Source organism: Myripristis murdjan, chromosome 8, assembly GCF_902150065.1.
Source record: "Myripristis murdjan chromosome 8, fMyrMur1.1, whole genome shotgun sequence".
Taxonomy (NCBI): domain Eukaryota; kingdom Metazoa; phylum Chordata; class Actinopteri; order Holocentriformes; family Holocentridae; genus Myripristis; species Myripristis murdjan.
The window spans coordinates 2,859,136-2,883,772 of NC_043987.1; the positions used below are offsets into that span (position 1 = coordinate 2,859,136).

Sequence of the window (24,637 nt, forward strand, 5' to 3'; positions counted from 1 at the left end):
CCTCACCAACCTGCTAGCTTACTCAAGACTGAAAGGTGACAGCATTCCCACATTACCCACATCATAGGTTTCCCAGACATTTCACATTCCCATCCCACTCCTTCATCCCACACCGGAAATAAAGCAGCTCAGTGAACGTCCCATTGTTTCTCATGCGACGTTTTCGTTATTTCCATGCAATATTCCATGTGAAAATTCAAATACACAGAGTGACACATACACACGGCCACTCTGATCTCAACGTACATGTTCAGGTTTTTAGATTGGGAGAGTTCAAATGAAACTCTGTCACTATTCCCCTCCTGTCTCTCTCTGCCCCTCCACACACTGATTCATTTAAAAGAATAAGATACATACTATTCACATATTGTTCATTTTGTGTACATGATTTCATATTTTCACATGCCGACATTCAAATAAAATGTGCTATAATTTTTTTAAATCATGGACTTGGCCTCCCACATTTGAATTTAGCTACTACCAAGCAACTACACACACACACACACACACACACTAACAGGGAGGAATTTGAAGTGTGTGCCTCCTAGCGAGTGTCAACATGCTAACACAGAAGAACAGGCTGCAGCAGGAGCAGCAACACCATCTACAAGGCATTTTTGTCCATGTTCCTCTCACTCTATCACTCTACACCTGTATGTCGAGGAGACAAAACAGCAACACTCTTGAGATTTTGGGACCCAAATATTTACTGACACATTTTTATATTTTGGCTGTAAAAGGCTGTAGGGGTTCTCATAAGTTTAAATATCACAGATTCACAAACACACCCACATTCGACCAAAGACACCATTTGCTGATATTTGTTTTCAGAAACCAATATGGAAAGATTTCAGATACTGTTTAATTAGAACTGCTTTCTAGAACTGTCTACATTGTGCATAGATAATAATAAAACTAAGAGTGAAATCTATGGTTACGTTTGGTTAACACATTTTCTTTCTCACTTCTACTGAATTAAATCTAAAATTCTGAAAAAATCTGAAATTTAAGTATTCCTCATTTTGCTGAAGGGAGTCAGGGCCTCTAAAAGAACCTCAGGGACCCCTAATTTTTCTCAAAGTCATCTGGATCCCAATCAAAGGTCTCTGTATAGCTACCTCAAACCCTCTGAAACCCACTCAAGACTTCCTGAAGTATCTGAGGGACCCCTAGAACTACTTCAAGAACCTCTGGAGCTACCACAGGGACCCCCGGGACCCTCTACAGGATCTCTGGACCTTAAGAGCCCCTGGCACCCACTTGAGGACCCCAGGGCCCCAGAAACATGCTCAAAGACTCCTCTCACTCAAGGACCCAACATTGGAGGATGATGATGATACTATTCAGATACAACCACCTGCTTAATTCCACCCATTTGAGAAGCCAGAGAGCTTCAGTGACTCCCTCAAGTGGTGAAACGGTATAACTGCAACCCTGTCACACAAATCTCTCTCTCCCTCTCCCTCTCCCTCTCCCTCTCTCTCTGTCCCTCTCTCTCTCTCTCTCTCAGACAAATATGCCAGAGATTGATGCTGAGATAAACTATCATAAATAAAAGAGTGTGGACTGGGTGACATTTATCTCAACTATCTATACATGCTTTCTGAAGCAGAACTAAACAAACTGTCTCAGACACGTACATAAACAACCCGAACAGCGTCACACAGAAATAGGATCTTCTCTTAGATAAACGCCTTCTCAACGCAATCACTTTTTTTTACTGCAACTGGAAATTTCATTTGCGGTTACCCGTCAACCTCACGGGTTTTCATTCATTGCAATTCTTCCTCCTGATTTTTTTTATGAGCAGCAATCTTGGATAATAAAACAATTTTAAAAAAAATCCACCCTTAAACACTGTAGCACTGTTGGAAAAAAACAAACACAAAACAGCTATTGGTGATGGGCCTTGCATTTCTGGGTCCATTTTATTGTTTGGTGTATTTTTCTTATTCCCAAGTGGACAAAAATCAGATGAGAGGAAATTATGCCAAGACAGCCAACATTAGCTGAAGTGGAATTTCATAGCAGGAAATGTTTCAGCAATCTAAAATGTCAAAGACAGTCACCATTTAGTGTCTGCCCATCACAATATTTAGATGCACCATTTTGGTTCAACAATCATCCAGGGAGAAATCCATCGTACAAGAGTCAGAGAAACCAATTTCTCAAGCCACAGTAGAAGCAAATAGCCCAGACTGCAGTCCAGCAAGAAAAGATGCTGAGTATTGAGGAAGGGGAGTGGTGACAATCATACACAAGCCTTAATGTTCATGACCTAGTTGGCTATTGTATTTAAAAGGCCATATTCCCCCCTTTGATGAAAAGCAGGTGGAGGGAGTGTAGTTACACCAAAAAAGTAAATTACACTACATCACAACATGACTCATGAAAAAAAAAAAAAAAAAAAAAAAAAAAAAAAAACACTGAACATCACAGTCTTGATGAGATCTAACAGTGGAAGAGGATCTAAAGGAAGAGGTTTCATCTAAGAGATTTACTCTTCTCTCATTTCTCTACCATCTCATCCACAGCAACGGCATAGAAGAGAGAGGGTAAAGGCTGCAACTAGCAGTTATTTTAATTATCAAATAATCCATTGAATCTCAAATCAAATAATCTAAAATGAAGAAAAAACAACATCTGGAAGGCCCACGTTAAAAACTGAACTTTGGTCGAGTGTTGGGTTGGATAGTTACTTTGGGGGTTGTTGTGAGTTTACATGTCGTGAAATATCCTGATCCTAATCCACAATACTTAATCTCTGTCCCACTAAATAACACTTTACACAGATAAATGAACGCAAACAAAGCAGATTAAGCCAGTGTGAAAAGCAACAAGTCCCGGTGCTCATTTTTTTCATGTAATTACAACTACTATCTGAACGTACTATCAAGTTGTTTCTTCATGGCACAAGGTTACCATGTGGAAAAATCCTGCAGGCATTACCTGCCAGATCTACTTTCCAATTCAAATAAGAAAATACTATAAAAAATAGGACTGTTGTTTAGCAGCCCAGGGGAGCACAGTGCAACTAATGAGGAGATTTCACCACCATGTGGACACCCAGGGAACCATACAACCCAAAACTCTACCAAAGGAAAATTTTGCGTTATGAGGTAATTATCAAGTTTTTGGGAGGCTGTCAGATGAGACTGAAATAATCGCCGTGTGCCCTGTGGCTCCGTGTTAACGCTCACGGGACCTCCACCAGAAGCTCACTGTACTCCTTTAACAAGTCATAAATGTAGTTGTGATATTTGCCACTGTTCTAGTGCCATGTTCAGGCTTGTTCATTCACCATCGCAGGTATCATGTTTCCCTTAATGGGCTGAAGTTCCACAAAAACAGACAAGAATGTTCCCTCTCTTCTCTCTGTCTTGCCATATCTTCACGCTTTCTCTCTTTCAGTTTGCTTGAACGTCATATGTGTAACACAGAAACACCATTGCAAACACGTGAACCACATTTATGATTTTAGAAGCAATGAACAACAGTTGTAGATTCATATAGTCAAACCACACTCTGTCTCTCTCTCTCTCTCTCGTTTATGCAGGTACCAATTTCTGTGTGTGAACGACGTGTGTGAGTCTGTGGTATTTATCTGTCTTTGTGTGTGCATGCTGGCACATCAGTTTTACATTTCTAGACATATTTTGGAGACCACAGTCATCAGCGGAGACAGGCCTGGGATTCTATTATAGAAATCTTGCAGCTATTGTGAAGGAGAAAAAAAGTGATATTTCAGTCGTTGTAGAGATGGGACAGATCATGTCTGTGTTTTTGACTGACTTGGACAAAGTTAAAATGATTTCTGTTAAAAATTATTCAGCACTACAGGTACAGGTACGTGATTTGTAATAATGCACTAACATTGGTTTACATGTTTTCCCACAGTAGAAAACACCAACCAGCCCCTTGGGCCTTATTTTTTCCTGCTATTAAGAGTGAATGGATTTCCTGGTTCATCTGCATGTCTGACCTTGAACTAGAACTTGAACTTCAAATTCAATTCAGTTCAGTTCAGTTCTTTGTGTCATGGGTAAATGGTGCAGTGCATGTTGTGAAAAGAAGGGATCTGATAGGACTGTGGCAGAGGGAAAGGGGAGCTCTCATTGGACTACAGCAAGAGGACCGGAGGAATCTGATTGGACCACGGCAGTAGGGAAAGACATGGGGCTGGTTGGCAGATTCAGGAAACACATGTGGTGGATGGCCCTGTGATTCCTTTGTACAAGCCATCAAACAATACATGTTTCCATCAAGTGTGTGTGTGTGTGTGTGTGTGTGTGTGTGTGTGTGTGTGTGTGTGTGTGTGTGTATGACTCAGTTCTTTCAATGTGCATGTTTTCTGACATGCTCTTTTAATATTGATGTTGTCATGTGAGTCTGTGTGTGTGTGTGTGTGTGTGTGTGTGTGTGTGTGTGTGTGTGTGTGTGTGTGTGAGGAGGAGGTGTAGGCAGATGTACAGGACAGGGATCCTGTTATTGTTGGACAAAAGGAAAGCCTTGACCACACTCACACTCACACACTCACACACACACACACACACACACATACACACAAACAACTATTACTCATTGGAACACATGCTCAGCTTATAATATAGTGTGTAATATTGTGAATGCATGTAAATGTGTGTGAATAATTGCTGCTGTGCAGAAAATAGCCTCAAGTGTGTGTGTGCATGTGCATGTGCATGTGTGTGTGTGTGTGTGTGTGTGTGTGTGTATGTGTGCAGGCACTTCACACAACTATGTTGAATACAGAACAGTGATTGGACAGTGAAAGCATCCAGAGGTCTGAGAGATGTCTATTTCATATCTAATCGTATCACTCAAGAAGTCTGTTAAGTTTTCATCTCTCATCAAGCTAACTATAGTGACACCTTGTGCCAACAGCCATTATGACCAGAAATCCACAGTTAGTGCCAGAGGCATGCATTTTCAAACGTAGTGATTGAAAAAAAAAATGGCTTGATCCATTAAAAAAGAGATATATCAATAATTGGGTTTTGAGTTTACCTTGTTTCCATCTGCCTTGTTTGAAAGCATAATGTATTCAATTCAGAAAACAAATTCTGCCCTGTTTTCCTGAATGAACAGGATAATTATCTGAGTTTTGAGATCATTTAAAACTGAGATAATTATCTCATTAATTAAAAAAAAAAAAACAGGACTGAGTTTTTTGTCCTTTAGAACTTTAAAATGATTGTCTCTTTAATTCTGAAAAACAGATCAGATTTTTTCCCCCTCAGAATTCTGAGATAAGTATCTCATTAAAGAGGGCAGGGCTTTTTTTTCTTGTGTGAATGCATTATGCTTCCATAAATTTGGTGTACTCCAGGTTGCCTAGGGCCACAACACGACACTATGATATATAGTAGAACATCTCGCACTTGCCAAGCTACCGGATCCCATCTTGCATCAAAACAGTGCCACACTTCAATATGACACAGCAAAGCCAAACAGCACATTACAAGACTCACTGACAAGGGACTGCATAGTCTCAAGTGAACTCGACTTCAAATGCGAGTTGACAAGATGTTGAAGTCTGGTCGGTCTGACCTTGCGGGACTAGAACCGCCAAGACGGAAAGCCAAATGGGTAGATGTTTGCATATTAGCTACAACAATGCCAACAGCATCAATCATGGATCAACTGGCTGCAATTTTTGTTTGTTCAAATAGAAAGAAGAAAAAGACAAATAGGGTTTGGGCATGAACATTTTTGGGTTGATCTCACGTACAAAGAGACTCAGAGGTGAGAAAATTTACAAAATAAAATGTGCAGTCACGCAATCTTTTTGTCTGCTTGCCTGCCTGCTGTGCAGTAAACAAAGTGATGTCATGTCCTGCTGTAATCTAATTGGCCAATGTTTCCAACATGTTAGAAAACGACCTGGCATCTCAGACTTTGGGACATCAGGAGATCAGTACATGAACATGCTGACCTTTTCACTACACGAGCAACAACAAGCTGTTTTCACCCCGATCTTGACTATTTGGGCTATTTGTGATATTGCATGGTGTGCACCTGGCGTAAAACCGAGCATGACATAAATCAAGACTGTTGTGTGAACCAAGCAAATGAGTTTGCAAAGGAGGAAGAAAAGAGGAAGAAAAACATGTAAAAAAGATTGAATAAAATTGCCAAGGTGTTAACAACAGGTTTGTGTTGAGGGTCAGAGGGTCATATGGACACAGAGGAAACTTAACATTACCACATACAAGTACAAACATGGACACACCCTGGACTTGGGTAATAAACGATTATGTACACATGCTGCCACACCTCACTGGTGACCTACAAGCACATAGAAACATACAGTTCATGTCTTATCTTGGATTTTTACCCATGGTCAGTTTTTATTGCCTGCCTCAGGGCTAAGAGAAATGTGTCTAGTTCTCGGTCTAGCTATCTATCTGTCTCTCTGGAGCTGACTCTCTGTCTCTTCCCTTTCCATTGTAAATATATCTCTTTTCTCATCATTCCCCCGTCCCTTCCTTCCTCCATCTGTCCAGGAAAACACAGACAAAAAGTGGCTTTCGCCTCAGCCTTCCAAGATAGAAACATGGACACACAAATGAGATGGAATTAAACTGAAAACATCGCATGTATGTGTGTTTACCAATTTACCAAGCCAGGCCTGTAGTATCTATGTGGCCGCGAGCTGCAGTTCCGGGGTTCAAGCCAACAAAGACCATTAGATGGTGAAAGCTTGGACAGCTTCATTAAAAATAACTTTAAGGCTATGTTTCACGCACTGATGTGGATGTATACTGTCAGTGTTGTAATGATTGGAGAAACTATTTCTGATTTATAGTCTGACTTGTGTTATTATTTTTTCCCCCCATTTGTAGCACCCCTAGTGGTGGTTAATTTGGATGAAATTGTCAGGGTATGCTAAGCCAGGTCCCTTTTGAAGTTCATTGGTCAATATCCTGAAAATGAAACAAGATATCCACAAAGCCTTATGCAACTTTTGATAAGCTTGGTCCAGTGATGATCCACAGTGAATTCCAAAGGAATTGGACCTACAGTATACCGTACCTTATGGGTTCTTATGGCAAATTTGTAGGGTGAGGGTGATTTGTAGGGTGATTCATGCATGTCTCTACCAAAGTTCGTAGGAGTTATGAAGCAAATAGGGGTTATATTTCTTGGGAAGCATTTGCACACAACTTCCAATCAAAGTGCAAAATTTCATGTCTTTAGCATTTACCATCTCATGGGAATTTGCAAAAACATTTCTGAAGAAGACAGTGATAATAATAATAATAATAAGAAGAAGAGAAGCAGATACAATAGGGCTTCGCACTGTTCCAGTGCTCGGGCCCTAAAGAAGGATACTAATAATAACAATGAGAAGAAGAAGAAGAAGAAGAAGAAGAAGAAGAAGAAGAAGAAGAAGAAGAAGAAGAAGAAGAAGAAACCAGAGCAGCCTATGGGCTTGAACCCCTGAATCTAATGTCTAAATGGAAAAACTCCACCATGATTAGAACTGTAAATTTGCTGAGGCTTTACTTAAATCCTTACTTACTTAAAAATCCTCCAAAGAACTTGATATTACCTCACAACGCTAAATTTAACTTTGGTAGAGTGTTGGGTTGTCTAGTTCCCTGGGCATTATATGAGGCCACATGGTGGTGAAATATCTTCACTGTGCTCCCCGGTATCACTTGTTTGTGTGTAATTACAATTATTTGTTAAAGTACTATCAGGTCACTATGCGGAAGTTACCTGCTGACGCTATCTGCCAGATGTACTGTCCAATTCAAATAGGAAAATAAAATTTCCTCAAAAAATGGGTACCAGGGGCGCTTACCGGTAAAGAGCGTGTACCATGTACCAGGGCTCAGTACCGATCACAGTGACTGGGGTTTGAATCTGACCTCAGGTCCTTTGCTGCACGTCATCCCCTCTCTCTCCCCTGCCTTTCCTGTCTATCTCTACTTTGACTGTCAAATAAAGCAGAAATGCCGAAAAAATAATCTTAAAAAAAAAAAAAAAAAAAAAGGGTACCAGGTCTTTTATATTGCCATAAATTAAGTGCTAAAACTGTCAAATATTGAGTTAAAGCTTGCTTTAAGATAAATAAAATTTCAGACTTCAAAAATGCTCACAACAGCCTAAGTGTTCAAAAAGTCACTTGCAGTAACAAATGTTACTCCAACCTGTTCTCTTTAGTTTGACACTTGCACACATAAAAACGTCAATACAAAGACGCCATGGCAGATTCAGACGGCATGTTTTTCAAGCACTAATTCTATTTGACACAATCATGTGCACTAAACTTTGTATTAAAATGCAAATGAGAAGGATTTTCCTAAAAAAACAAAAAAAACCCCAAAAAACAATGTGTCGACTCATACAAAAATAATCCCTCTCCATCATGACTTGTGAGCCACCAGCAGTGTGTGTTGGTGTGTGTGTCTGCAGAGACCCTGCCCTCTGCCTCTATTTTCTTGTTTTGCTGAGCTCTGGACTCTTCTGGGCGTCGGCCCTTGGGCAGTGGGTGTGTAGCTCCGAGCCAATCACAGCGCAGCGTGGTGCCAGACTGACAACGTAACGTCCAATAGGAAGCTACAAAAATCGCAGATGCGGACGGCAGACAAAAGAAACCTCGCAAGGCAAAACACAAAACAAAGCTCGTTCCACAATGAGAGTGAGGGGGTTGGCTTTCAACCACTGGCAAGCAGTGAGGAAGAGGATGAGGATGAAGAGCGAGGGTGTTGGCCTGTGTTCTGGACTGCTAGGATAGCAGTGGAATGTTTCACATTTGGGGTTGTTTCATTCCGTTGTTATCCTAGGAAACAAAAATATCGCTGCCGGCGGTTAGTTTAGCCAGAGAGGAAGGTCCAACTTTGAATGTTGTGTTTCCAAACCGCAACAACAAATCCTACTCATTCTGCCTTTATGAACATTTTATATAAGGTAATATATAGAAAACATTTATAAACTGCCATTCATAGGATACAGACTTTTTAGGAATGTATAAACTTGTTTTCACTTGGCAGGTTTTCATTTTAGCCAAACACGGCAGCAGCTGATGGGTCGGATGTCAGTGGTGGGTTGGTTTTCCCTGCTAATGGTCGGCTTTGTACAGTTTGCATTCAGAAACAACCATTACTGCACTGAGGAGGCTGTTTCACAAACAAACTGCCATTCCCTCAGCCTCCATTAAACACACTCACACACAAACAGATATGTCCACCAACACACACACAAACACACACACACACCAAAGTCAACACACGTGTACAGACAGAGGGTCTATTAAAGATGAGTCAGGCTCTAAAGTATTGCTGAGGATGGTACTTGAAGCTTTACGGTTTCCTGTTGATGTGAAGTTAAGTACAGCACTGTGTGGCCCTTGGCCCCACAACAAAACTAAACAGCCACACCAACACACACAAACACAATTAGGAATTCCCTGTGGATCACAACCTGTTTCGTCCTCAGCGCCAGTGAAAACAAGAAATACACTGGAACAGCCAGCTGTCACCACCAGCAGGCGCCAGGGTTTGACCGACAAAACAACGTCCATTTGTACATTATAACATTAATTTGTCTGTCTGTTAGCATTAAAAAAAATATTTTTTCCAAAATGTGATAATACGCACAGTGCAATCACCAAAAATATTATCATTAACAGTGTAACGATTCTTTCATGGTATTGAATGGATTTTAAATTATGCTGGATCAAATGAATTGATCACCCTGTGGAAACTAGTAGAATGAAACGTGCTGACATCTGTAAACATATTTCTGCCTTTCTTACAACACTAATGGGTAAAGAAAAGTCAATGGAAGTGGAAGCTAGTAGTTTTTGGTAACTAAGTGTGATTATTTTCTAAATGTCACCAAAAATGACCATTGTAGACACTTCTAAGAGAGAAGGCTGGACGTAAAAGTTTTTAGAAGACATCCAGCTTGTCAACTGTCAAAGATATTTACTGCCAGAATCTTGTCAAATATTAAAACAGTTACCTTTGGATAGCTCAGTGTATTTCCCTATTTTGTCTAAATGAATGACAACACAGGTTTAAATTTGCACCTCTGGATCTATTTTTTGACCGGTAGCGTGCACCATCTAGTAAAGTTCTCATCCCTAGACTGTCCCTACAATTCTTGATGTTTCATGACGTTTTCTACAACCAGCGATGATGATAAAAAATAGTTTAATGACACAAATATTTATCGATTTAACTTTCTGAGATTTCTGGGTACTTAAGTTCAGATGTTTTAAAGTTACCTCTTGCTGCCACTCACGGCGAAATGTGTGTGAAATTGCCTTGTGCAGCAATGTTCCTGTTGACACTGAACTAGCTACTGTAACATGTACAACTGCTCTGAACATTAACAGCCTCCAAAGAAAAGGCACTTAGTGAAAAAAAAAAAAAAAAAGATTTACACCACTATTTATGATGTGATAAAAGTAATTAGTCAGGGCACAACAGGCTGTTGCTATTCCTTGGAGCCCATTAGATGGCTGTGATTGATAGAAGCGGTGCTGGAGGAGGATCATAAATCATCAAGTTTTCCATCTGCTGTGAAATCATGCATTCTGTAGCCGTGAAAAGGTGAACCAAGTGATCTCTCTCTCTCTCTCTCTCTCTCTCTCTCTCTCTCACACACACACACACACACACACACACACACAGACACAGACACACACACACACACACACACAGATACGTACACACATATATGCACTCATGCCAACTTTCGACTGAACAGTACTCCCCCTGCGGAAGGAGATACCTTCCTTGGAGGAATTTAATTACTCTCTTTCTTTTCTCTCATCTTCTCCCTTATCCTCTTCTATTCCCGCTGTCTTCTATCTCTGCCTCTCACTCATTCTCCATTTCTTCTCTACCTCTCTCTGTCAAAGATTAGAGGGATTACAAACAAATGCCGGCCCCCAAGGGCCAAAGACTGCATTACATGGACCTGCCGATGCAGATCATGGGAATGCTTTCGTGTGTGTGTTTGCTTCATTGGAGCAGGGATAATAGCAAGGGATATTGGTAGCTATGAAGTTTTGGGTGGATGAGTGGGGGGGGGGGCGCATGCTAAGCTTCCCCAAAGGTCACACTGGGTATGATATGGGTGTATAAAATGTGCATAAAATATAAAATGTGTATAAAATGTGCATAGAGGTAGGTCAATGTGCAATGTGCAAATTTAGAAGAAATATACAGTATACACAGATGATAAATAGCAGTTATATTGCTTACTGCTATTTATCATCTGTGTATACTGTATATTTCTTCTAAATTTGCACATTGACCTACCTCTATGCACATTTTATACACCCATGCACACGGTTTTTTTTTGCACATTGCTTTTTGCACACTGAGTTGTACTTAGATTTTATTCTGTTGTACTTAGATCTTATTCTTTGTTTTTTATTTTTTTATTTACTTAATCTGTAATCTGTGGATACTGCTGAAAAACTGCGAATTTCCTGCGGGATGAATAAAGTATCTATCTATCTATCTATCTATCTATCTGATATAAGCAGGTTTAAAATGGACATATCTAGAGCATGCATGCGCGTACACACATACACAATACACGCCAAACTTTGAGCTGTGATTATAAGCATTCATAGTGACTTCTTTGATGAACACAGTATGTCCTACAGAAGTCTTACCCTAATTTAATTTTGGTCTTGCATGCTTATCAGCACAATAGAGGCTTTTCACAGCAGCCATTTTAACACCAAACAGCAGGGTAAACACAGGCGTTGCTAACGACATTAATTAAAGATCTGTTCCCGTTTAGCATCCCAAAGACTTTCCAGTGAACCGGCATGAAACATAGCTGGACCCCGGCTCTGGAACATAACCCTAACTAATGCCATTAGCAACACCTGTGTTTACCCTGCTACTTCAGGTCAAAATGGCTGCTGGGAAAACGGTCCATTTGCCTTGGTGACAAAGCAGCCATATTTGATTGATGTCATTCACTGGAGGTTGTCAGGTTTCTCTCTGCTAGCTGTAACACTAGCAAAATCTGCTTAGAAGCCATTCAATAAAAACCTGCTGCTAACTGACATGGAAAAGAACATATTATGATTTATGGCATATCAATGATAAACTATACTATCGAATTTCAGCATCGGTAAACATCGGTAAACAGATCTGGCCCAGACTTCTCATGAACTCCTACCTGAACGAGCCTTACCAAACGTCTAACATCTTGTAAAATGTATCTCATGTGAGTAAGGTGACCAGATTTTTGAGAGTTCTTGAATGCTTGTAGCTGCACTGCCATTTTGGACCAGCCTTGTGTTACTCGCAGAGCTGACCACAAGCTGGATTTGAGTAGGGTTTTTTTTTTTTTTTTTGCATTTTTTTTTAAATGGTAAATCAGTGGGCGACCTGCTGTTAGTACATGCTTACCCAAAATGGCATCAGTGTAGCAGAAACAAGTTAGCTAATTAGTAGAATTAGTAGGATTAGTGATGCAAATTGGATTGGCTGCAGTATAGGAGTGAACAGTCCAGTCTATATCTATGTATTTATGATAGTAATAGTAACTGAACCTTTAACACACACGTTATGATGTGCTCTGTCTCTAATCTGCAGGCTACTTAGTATATTTTGACACCTATCAAAGGATTTGCACAAATGAAAAGTTATATTCCAAGAACAAATCTTCTGTTTTGAAATGGATATCTCATTGGGCCTCACTGTCGTTTTGTTTCGACCCATTCTTGGTCCCAGCACAGACTGTGGCACACACTCTTGCTGCGTGTGTGGTGCAGAGGACTTTTCCAGGGCTTTTGGCTTTGATTGGACAAGCCAAGGGGCAGCCATGTAAAGACAACTGAACAGATTGGAGACAAATCCAAGCCAAGCCCTGCTGCAGGCGCCTGCTTCTCCTTTACCTGACAAACACACATGCACACACACAACACACACACACACACACACATATCCACAGGTACATCTATGCACAAGCAAACACATGCATACACACATGCATGCATGAATATATGCACACATGCATGCACAGACACACATGCACACACATCCACAGGTAGCAAACACATGCATACACACATGCATGTATGAATGTATGAATGTATGCACACATGCAGACACACACACTGACTGGTCTGTACGTGCCTGCAGAAAGAAATGCCCCCTTCCTTCACACATGAGTGCAGTGAGTGAGCGAGACACATCCATGACAAGGCCTGTGTTTTTCTGACCCTTCAGTCTCAAACACTCCCTGTGAGGAGCTGGAGCAACCACTGGAACATGTACTAACCGGCCTCCAACCCACTGTTTGGCAAGCAAACAGCAACATAGCAATATCTGTGAAACAAGAGATCCCTTAACAGTTTTTCCAAACAGGGCTTATAAAACAGAGGAGGAAAAGAAGGGAGGAGATTTCCTCTCCGTGTGGTGTCGAGTCATGTTCTGGGCTGCACTGCTGGATGTCATTTTGCCTTGTCCGTGTGGGACTGACTGGTATATGTTCACAGAGACCGCCCTCTAGGTTCAAACTCATCAATGCTCTGCGTTTTGGGCTCTGTTTCCACGTCTCTGTCGCTCTCACTCTCTCATTATTTCTGCTGAGCGGTCAGCCTCTACTCTGATGACAGGGCTGAACTATATTAACCGCTGTCTGAGAGGAAAACCAGGGTTTAGACTCAAATGCACCTATAGCTCCATTAACATCACCATTGTTTGTAATAAGAATTAGACCAAAGGACTAGAACCATAAAATGTGTACCAGGTTTTGAAGTTATTAAGTTCACCCTTTGCTAAAATGGTGCTCTCTCACCTCATATCAAAAAGCCTTACAGGGAAAGTTCATCAAACACAATAATCAAATGAAGTTATTAATTGCTTTATATGAACAGTACAGTTGTCCCTCGCTATAACGCGGTTCACCTTTCGCGGCCTTGCAGTTTCGCAGATTTTTTTAGTGCAATTTTGCATGCTTTTTTTTTTTTTTTACTGAACTTCTTTTTCTACGAAGGTTTGAACTTTGAGAGTTTAAACAAGAGAGAAAAGTGAGAAAATGTTAATGCCTGTCTGAGAAAAGTGTATAAAGTGTGTAGTGAGGGCTTTTACAGCCTTAAAACATCTAGAAAAACTGTAAAAAATAAAGCTGACTACTTCGCGGATTTCGCCTATTGCGGGTTATTTTTAGAACGTAACTCCCACGATAAACGAGGGACAATTTTTACAATTATTCTAGATGTTTTAAGGCTGTAGAACCCCTCACTACACACTTTATACACTTTTCTCAGACAGGCATTAACATTTTCTCACTTTTCTCTCTTGTTTAAACACTCTCAAAGTTCAAACCTTCGTTGAAAAATAAGTCCAGTAAAAAAAAAAAAACATGCAAAATTGCACTATCCGCGAAACTGCGAGGCCGTGAAAGGTGAACCGCGTTATAGCGAGGGACAACTGTACTCCCGATCCCAATCCAGTGCTAAAAGACACTTAGCAATGTCCAGTTATGATCAAATCCCTTCTTGAACTTTATTGTAACCTATATGCTAATCTGAGGCCTTGACCCTGAAATGCCATATTTCAAAACAGGGTCAAATCAAAATGTTTTCCAAAAAGACCTAACCCTCTTATATGTAGAACTCAAAATGGTTCTCAGAAGTGTTTTTATCAAAGTACACACACACACACACACACACACACACACACACACACACACACAGAGAAAGACTTAGCAGTGTTTTGAAGAGGTTCTACCTTTTCAACGCCTTCCTTCTAATCCACCATCTGCTGATTTATGGTGGTTTGGTGTGCTGTGCACTTGTTCACTCCTGACTTTGCCCCTTACCTTGCACTCCGTTTCTCATGTGTCACATTCCCTTTGTTGTCTCTCATCTTTGAACCACACACCTCATTCACTTATCATTCTTTCCCTTCTGTCTCCCCCTTTCTGTTTCTGTCTCTCTCTCTCTCTCTCTTTCATTACATTTTAAGTTACCGAAAACCAAAGTCTGTGCGTGTGTGTGTGTGTGTGTGTGTGTGTGTGTGTGCATTCTTGTTGTGAGGACATTTTTGCAAAGTGAGGTAATTTTGGCTGGTTCGCACTTCTTCAAAGGGCTTGTTTAGGGTTCGACTTGGCCAGTTAAAGGTCTTCAGAAGTATATTAAGATAAAATGTGTGTGTGTGTGCGTGCGTGCGTGTGTGTACTCGCATATAGTACTGCCTGCCTATAACCTAATTGTCTGTCTGTATCAGTATCTTTGTCGGTGTCTGTCTCTGGAGCTATCATCTCCTGTTCTCTGTGTGTGTGTGTGTGTGTGTGGACCTTGCTAGTTTGTGGTTCATATGATAAGTTAGCTTTAACAGCATGGGCAAGCTAATCTTATCTGGGGCAGGAAACACATTTTAGGGCCTTGCACCAAACAACTGGACAGGAAACACGGCCCTAATCTGAGCCGGTGGGAAGGACAAACTAAAAGACTGAAACAGCAACAAACAGCAGCAAAAAGGAGGCTCCCTTAAGAAAAGATCTGATTGGCTATTTCCTCCATCTGTTTGTTTGGAAGTCTGCCTTTTGCTCAATTCCCTCCCTAGATTCCTGAACGGCCCCTCCAATCATTCAGCCACTTCAGATTTGGACATACACAAAAGATTGCACATAACAAACACTTAACAGAAGGAATTCACAGATTTTCGGTCTTGCTGTCATACACTTGACAGCAGGTTGGACTTGGAGAAGAGTTGGATTCGGGGAAAATGCACTTGACAACCAGTTCAGTTGAGTTTGAGGAACATGCACTTGATGATGATCTGTGGAACACACACTCAACTGGAATTGCATAACACAAAACGGATTATCAGTTGGATCTGGGAATCATGCACCACCTAAGTTTTAATACCATACAATCCCCAATCAGGTGAAAAGACAAGCTTACTCTGCTGCAAAATAATGCTGATGCTCCTGATTTGATGGGTTTCTCACAGGATACAGGTGCATCCTAACTTGATGCAGACTCATTCTGATCATCTAAGTAACATAACACGGATTCTTGAGAATTTGGATAAATCACGTCCCACTAAGAAAAATGCTATTTCTGCTGGAAATTTACAACATTTTAATGAATAAAAAGAATCAAGGGCATAATCAGGGGGTCCTTTGCACATTTGTAAGGTTCTTTTATAGGTTTATTTTTAATTTGTATTAATTTAATGATTATATGTTGGCCCATGGCCTACAAAACCAGTTGTCCTCGGATAGGAGATAATCATTTCAACTTGATTAAAACAACAAAAAGTAATAATTTCATTGAATAATATCTTTACCACATGAAAGAGTACATCATAATATGTATTAAAAACTACAAACGATGAGTTTTCAACAATATTTACTATTATTTTGTGGTTGCTCAAAATGTGTCCCAGATATTCGTCACCACCGTCAGATATTTATTTAAAAAATAATAATAAAAAAACTACAAGGTCAATTACATTCCTGAGGACCTCTTTTCAAACCTCCAGCTCTACTGCATGCTTCAAGACCGCTCAGGCTCCTGGAAGTTTTCTGTTTTCTCTTAAATCTCTTCATATTTTTGGACACTGCTACTGTCACAACCATAACATGTCAACACCGTCACTTCTGTATAAAAAATATTAAATTAGATTATGGAATAAATGTATACTTTTTAAGAAGAGGTCTGATGCAGGTAGCAACAGGGCGAAAACAAGCTGGCTAATGTGAACAACTCATGCTTATCATGTGAAAGAGCAGGTTTTTGTCACCACCGTCAGACGTCACCACCGTCAGGTTTTCTGTGTGACGGTGATGACTGAAGTCTGAAAAATGCTTATAACAGTGCTCAGGATTCTTATTTTTTGTACCAAATAGTTAAATATAGTTGTTAAGCAAGAAGCCATTGACTTGAGTGGTATAAATTTTGGAAATGTATGTTTTAATGAGGCGACTGTCACCACCGTCAGATTAGTGTCACCACCGTCAGAGGCAGTTATATTGGTTTTAAATGAATATGCTTACAATATGTCTCTTTGGTGCTGTTGAGTTATTAAAGTAATAGTCTCTATAATACAAAAATATGTTTTTCAAATAAAAAAAAAAAAAAAACATTACGGTGACGGTGTTGACAAAAACAAAGTAGCCTAATAACTGGAAAAACCTATTTTATGAAAAAAATGCAAAATGAGGAGGTTGCACCGGTACATTGCTGAACAGCCAAGACCTTGGCCTATAATGATATACCTTCAGATTTTGTAATTTAACGCACTTTTTTTTTTCAAAATTAAAACCTGTTTTATCCAAATTCCCAAGAATCAGTGATAAATGATGAACAAGGCATGCCATGTGTCCGCAGCTTCACAAAGCCTTCCCTCACACATTCTCCCTTTTGTAGCTTCTAGAAAGCGAGCGGCCTCTGACCCTACATGAAAACACTGCGACACATTTGATGTGTCATGAATGCAATGAATTTGCATGGTTGGCTTTGGTTATTATTTCATGCCAGATATGCAGCCATTCCACGGTGATGCAGATTTTACACAAACGTTTCAAGTGTCACAGAAATAATTGTCTTCAGAGAGTGTTCACGTTTCATGGTCTAAATGTTGTTTCAAGGTCTTATCCACGCTGCCAAGAATATAACTCGAGGAATACTTCAGTGTTTTTGATTTAGAAAATGTCTTTTTGCAAATACATAGAATCACCACCTGGCCCTCTAAAACCCCGACACTGGTGCGGACAGCTGAAGAGAGAGAACTATGCTCTGATATTAGACAAATGACTTTGCTGTCAGTTGTGAATCTAACTTCTGTCTCTCCGTCTGTCTGCCCAAATATCTCTCTCGTCTCCAACCCCATACCCTCCCTAACACCCCATTCCCTTTCTGAGCCAGAGGGGTTTTAATGGGAAGAGAAGGGTGGGATGGGGTGGTGGCTTAGACATCTGCTGGGGAGGAATTTATTTTCTAAATCACTGTCATTAAAGCTAGAATAAGAAAAGGGGGGGTAGTCCAGACAAGCCTTGGCATGATAGCTAGAGAAAGAGAGAGAGCGAAAGAGAGAGGAGAGAGAAGATCATATAAGAAAGAAAGAATGAACAGATACAAAATAAAGAAATGATGCATATAGGGCTACAGAAACACTGAAAAAAAAAAACAGTAGCACAAAAGCAGCAAGAGGTCAATAAAGGATAATTCAGGTAATTTCAATTTTTCCTAGTTTTTGCCATCATGAGGTTTTCTGATGGTCTGAAACACACACTGCATATTGGGGTTTTAAATACGTTATTTTAACTAGTATGAGCAAGATTAGTCAAATTCGAATGATGCTGCACTGTTGCCATTCAGGTGTTCTGTATATAAACCTCATAGTGGTAATTACAAGTAGGATGTGTTAAAAGGTTTGGTAGGCTGGGATATATCCCATGTAACATCACTAATTGCGGGAGGTGAGTCAAAACAAAGCCAAAGATATTAAAACTAAAAAAATCTCAGAATCATGTGCACACATATGCAGTCAACTGAAATATAAAAGCATGAGTAAAAGTAAAAACATTAAGATCACTGTCAAGCTGAAGCAATGACAGCCTGTTTTTCCACTTCTTTCAATATGACATGAACGCATAAAGTAACCGAATTAACAAGAAGAGGCCAAGAGACAAAATCAGCCTAGAAGGAAAGGAAAGGAATGCGAGTGGATGAGGTGAAGGGATGGAGAGAGTGGAGAGGGGGAGGGAGATAAGAACACTTTCTTGGGGGAGTGATGAAGGGAGATAGATACGAATGAGGACTAAGCCTCGGGCAAAGGGGTAAAACAGAGGCGGTACAGTTCCCCCCACCCCCTTTCCCTACGAATCCCAATCCAAATTCCTTCCCATCGCTTAAGGTTTCCATAATAGCTTATAGAATAGATCATATCTTTATGATCCATCCCACCACTCTCCATATTCCTATGACTGACTGTTCATCAAAATTCTGCTAATTAGAAGCAAAAGAGATAGTTTAACTTAGTGTGAGTAAATAACAGGCTTACACCATAGAAATAAGAATTGTGCACATATTGATCCTAAAACTGACCAGGGCCAGATTCTCCCAAAAGTTCTTACTAATAATCGTAGACGTTTCGTAAGAGGAAAAAAATGAGAAGTTCATAAGATGTTCTCAAGTGCTATTTCCCCATTATTTTCTTAAGAACTGCACATTGTCTTAAGAACTTCTTAATTTTTTCCACTTACGAACTTCTCAACTCTCTACCTTTATGTAAACAAACAGCCTCGAGCTGCAGCCCACAGCAGTTCCATCTAAAATCCAACAAAACAATATCCATTATAGTCTCACTTTGATTTGATGTTATAAAAGTGTTTTCTCAAAAATTGAGATACATACGTTGTATTGGACAGCGATGATATTACTAACCATTAGTTAATGGAATCTAAATATAATTGACACATGAATGGGTGACTGGTGGCTAAACTAAAATGTCCTCATATACACTCAGAAACAATATATGTGCCTATATGTGTCTAAATACTGGCTTAGATATTAGGCTGATTACAGTTTAGATAACGATTATCACTATGTTAACATATACAATGTAAAATTATTAAGGTATTAGCCTACTACATTAATCTATGTTATATAATCAAATTTGGCTCTAAATTAATCAAAGATGTTTGAAAAATAGCTTACCTTCACACAGCATGTGGTTACTTAAGACGACCTTTACTTGTCTTAAAGTTACGATACTATTTAAGAAAAATAGTAAGATCATTTCTTTCAAAGAATCCCATTTATTCTTAGAAAATCGTAAGATAAAGTTGAGAACATTCTTAAGATCTTTTGTTTGGATTCTTAAGATATTTTGTTGTGAATTCGAAAATATCTTAAGATTCTTCTTAAACCCAAACTTAAGAAAAAAAGTGGAACTTAAGAAGAATTTAACCTTTGGAGAATCCGCCCCTGTTCATGTATAATTAATCAAACTTCACAATATATAGCAGTATTTAATGACACAACTGGAGGATGTTGACACTGCAAGACTGAGGAGAAAGCTACACTGATTTTCTGGCCCATGAAGATTGGTGTTTACATCCAAACAAGGGTTTAATAGGAATGGTGTTGACATCCATTTATAGCCAATGTGGTAATGAGCATCACCATAAGTGACATTTATGAAGCAGATTAACACCACGTGAAACAAGTCAGCAGGCTTTTATAAAGACAGAGACAAGGCGGTGTGGGTATGTTTTCAATTTTGCGCATACACACACTTTGGTTCTTGGTGCAACACAGTTCTATACATCTGGCCCCTGGGTGTCCTGTGATTCGAAGACGGTATGAGATTTTGCATGATGGAATTACATTTGATTCCATCTCGCACATACCATACGTTCAATATCGGCTGTTATTATGAGCCTCATCAGCTGCCTCGCGAAGTGTTTTCCCTTTCTCTTTCACTTTGTTGCTTCTTGTAACCTCTGATCTTCATTCTTTTTCTCCGTTGTTTTCTCCCTTTCTCGGAGCGGAGGAAGGGAGTAGAGGAAAAGGCCCCCAGGGTCACTTTTGTTTTCATGTTTTTTATGGGAAGCCGAGCAGCTTTGAAGTAAAACACAGGGTATAGCAAAACAATCATTTCACTGTGAACACCCATTACCACACATTAGCCTGTTATTTGCAATTTGAAACGGGATGACAGTAGCTATGTTTACATGTGAACAATGACAAAACTATTGCAATAGTGTGACACACTCTGGTAGCAAAAGAAGAAGTGTCCCATCCTCACTAATGAGACCCTGCACATTAACCCAGTTTGTCCAGATTACATTCTGATGTATCTTCAGAAAACCGTTGCCTCCCATATAACAATTTGAAGCAAAATTTAACTTTGCTAGAGTGTTGGGTTGTATCATCACCTGGGCCTTCCATAAGTCCACATGACGGGGAAATATTGTCATGAGCTGCTCCATGCTCCCCTGGCCTGCTAATGCATAATACTGTAAATGTATCTCTCCAGTGACTTCCACTGAGCAGCAAACCAGCTCTTTTAGTACACTTATAGTACATAAACAAACCTGAACATAGCATTATACCTATATAAAAATCAACACGTCCCGGTTCCCTTTTTTATTAAGTGTGCAAATACAGTTACTTGTGAAAGTACTGTTGTTTCTTCCTGGCAGAAGGTTACTATGCTCAAGGTATCTGCAGATGCTACATGCCGGACCTTCTTTTCAAATCAAATAGAAAAATATCACAAAAAGAGCAGTTTAATTTCCTCAAAAATGGGAACCAGGACTTGTTGTTTTTTATATTGGCGTAATCTGCTTTATTTATGTTCATTTATGTGCCGAAAATGTTATTTTGGGACCTGTTTTGCTGCACTATTAAACTGAATGGAAGGAAAGACATGAATGGATTGTTGTGGATTAGCAGCCCAGGGGAGCACTATCATGTCCAGGTAACTACACACCCCAACATTCTACCAAAGCTGAATTTTACTTCAAACATTATTGATTGGGTGAAGTGTGAGGATGTTTAGAGGAAGGAGAATGTAGAATCAAATGAATCCTATGCAAAATATGCTTACAATAAAAAAAACTAAAACTGAAACTGAATAGAAACTAAACAATAATTAGTCATTTTCAGAAATACAAATGATAACAGTAAGTGTACCTTGAAGGCTCACTAAAACTAAACAAAGTCAATTCTAAACTCCCAAGCTAAATTAAATTAAAACGTAATTAAAAACTAAGGATGCTCCATGTGTGACTGCCATTACACTTGGCTATAAGAGCACGAAGGCATTAATATAATCAAGGCTCCTGCTTTTCTCACATCGTGAATCACAATGCAGTCACTTTTTGTGTGTATGTAAACATGCTCAATATGTGTACGTACTACATATTTTATTGTATCATGGCATTATGCCAATAACATGGTCATACGTTTGAGTGTGTGTGCTTGTATGTTTGCATACCTGGATCTATACAGAACCACACAGAATCCACATCCTTTCAAGTGTCATGCGCTCAATGACCTACTAAAGCTCACACACACACACACACACACACACACACACACACCTTTGTCTGTCTGTTTCTCTTGCTGTCATATGAGCCCATATCAGAGGAGATAGAATTAAGACGTCAATTAAGAATGGCGCTATGCGTACAGCTGGATCTTTCTGCCATCGCTCTCCCACCAGAGGAGTACAGTTAATTCCCTGATGAGATTGGTCGGCAGTGAAGGGAAAATCCCCACTGTGGCCTAAAAAAGCTCTCCTACTTTCTAAAACCTGCACTTTTTATGTTAAAAAAAAAAAAAAAAAAAACAGCCATCTTTCAGCCTAAATCAGTCCAACACATCTGATTCTCACTTATTGAGATGTCAAATGCATGAATTCCGGTAGGAAATGTTGTGATGTGATGAATCCAAATGGGAGGATGCACATTTTATGAGTATCTTTAAACTCCAAAGAAACACAGCTTCACAGGAAGACATTTCCACTTACTGTGCAAAACATGAAATGTTCTGCCTGCCTCACACCTTTGAAATCCTTTGTTATTAAATGATCTCAGACCATCTGACTTTATGCACAGCTTACTTGATTTCTGGGTGTTGTAGTCCTCAAAATGCTAGCAGTTGCCTCTTAATATCAGCTGGAACCACCAACATGTGAAAATTGTATAGTGCAGCTTTACAGGCCAACTTCTTGGGTTTCAGGCCTGATATGTCAGTGAGTGCAAAGCAGAATGTAAATTGCCTGGGAGGGCTACACACATATCAGCCTGTGTCAGTGTCAGTGACATTCCACAATTCATAGGACAGCCAGGTTATAACCAGTCTCAGCACATAAACAAGATATGAGATTGCGAGATGATAAACATGAGTAAATATCACGGAACATTAAAGGCAATCGCCGTGTGACTGTGGAACATCCAATCACATCGTCTGAAAGCTGCTTTCAAACAAAGCCCCGGGTAATGAATAAGGAAGAGTATATGAAAATGAGATGATAGGCATCAGTATCACTGAAAATAACAAGGATGTGTATGTCTGTCTCGCCCCTGTCTTTTTTTCCTTCAACTTAAAGGGATAGTTCACCCATTTTGAAAAAAGTGATATTATTTCCCTTCCCTCTAGCTGTTGTGTAGGACAGTAGTGGTGCTATCTTCCTCTCATCATCCTCTCATCATCCTCTTACCTGTCACTATCCACTATAGGTAAACAAAGCTGATATGGCAAAAATAAATGAATAAATACTTTTGAAATGTTTCCTTTTTCTTGTGGTCAAGTGGAGTACTATTTATTGGTATCATTGGTTTTGTAAGTGTGGTGCTGATACAAAATAGTTGACCTGCACTTTCTTTGTTATCAGAGGAAGCAGGAACCAGCGGCCAGCTGGGAGGAGACTGACTAAAAATACCTCTCAAAGTCCCCTCCAAAAATGTCAAACAAGCCATGAAACACAAGTGGACACAGCTTGAGACACGTCTGTGTGTGGTGTGTATGGATACATACAGGCATCATTATGTATCTACATCTATATTTACATTTTTATATTTATCTATGAGTAAAAGGTTATCTCCAGGAATAAAGCCTGACTAAGACTTGAATGTTCACCTGGAATGAATTGAATACAATCATGTATGTGCATTTGTGCATACCTTTTTGTGCTGTTGAGCATGTGTGTGTGTGTGTGTGTGTGTGTGTGTGCAACATGTGATAGGAAACCACTGAGGTGGGTGTGGCTACTCAGCTCATCTGCTACCCTTGACTTTTCTTCCTACACCACCATGAAAACAAGAGGAAATTCCCTGTCACCATTTGTTAAACAGACACACACACACACACACACACACACACACACACAGAGTCCCAGAATGGAACCTAACAACATGTTTTACAGTTTAATCAATGTTAAATGACTTGTACTTTCCATGGTTTTCTTTTGAATGGTCTGTCACAGTTTCCATGAAGCAAACAGCCTCCTGCTGCATGTGAAGACCCGTGGACAGACAGGCAGACAGGCAGGCAGGCAAGACAATTAAAAGATGCTACATGTTGCATTTACACATCAGTAAAACTACATTACCACATTAATTCTGACGCTGTGTAATTACTGTAAACAAGCAAGGCCATCAGTGTATGAAGGGTGAAGCTCACACAAATAAATGATATCACTGCTGTTCATAAATGATGAAAAAAGACTGGTAAAAGTATACCTGAACGGATGCATTAGTTCTTCAGTTAAAACATGTTTTGACAGAGACGAGCGATTTGGTTAAAATACACTTGACATTTTAATCAATTATTTCTCATTTTTTGCCAACTATAAACCTTCTTTGTTTTTTACTTGGAAGTTTCTTTTTGAGTCTAGGTTTGCGAAAAACATTGGAATGAATGGAGAGATGCCTGAAACTGAACTCAACTGAAATCATTTTACAGAAAGGGCACGTGTTTTAGCAAACTTCCATATTTTTTGAAAAGAACAAGTGTGTGTGTGTGTGTGTGTGTGTGTGTGTGTGTGTGTGTGTGTGCGCGCGCGCGCGCGCGCGTGTGTGTGTGTGTGTGATGGTTGTAGGGTGTCAGTGGTTGTAAAAAGAGAGGACAGGTGTTGCAAGGCATAGGTGAAGGTTTACAACA

General features: G+C 39.8%; 1 protein-coding gene across 1 annotated transcript in view; it reads right to left on the reverse strand.

The window, feature by feature from the left end:
• The window catches only part of septin12 (septin 12), an 85,160-nt gene that overhangs the window by 38,025 nt on the left and 22,498 nt on the right, over positions 1-24,637 (reverse strand). The gene's annotated exons all lie outside the window — the stretch shown is intronic.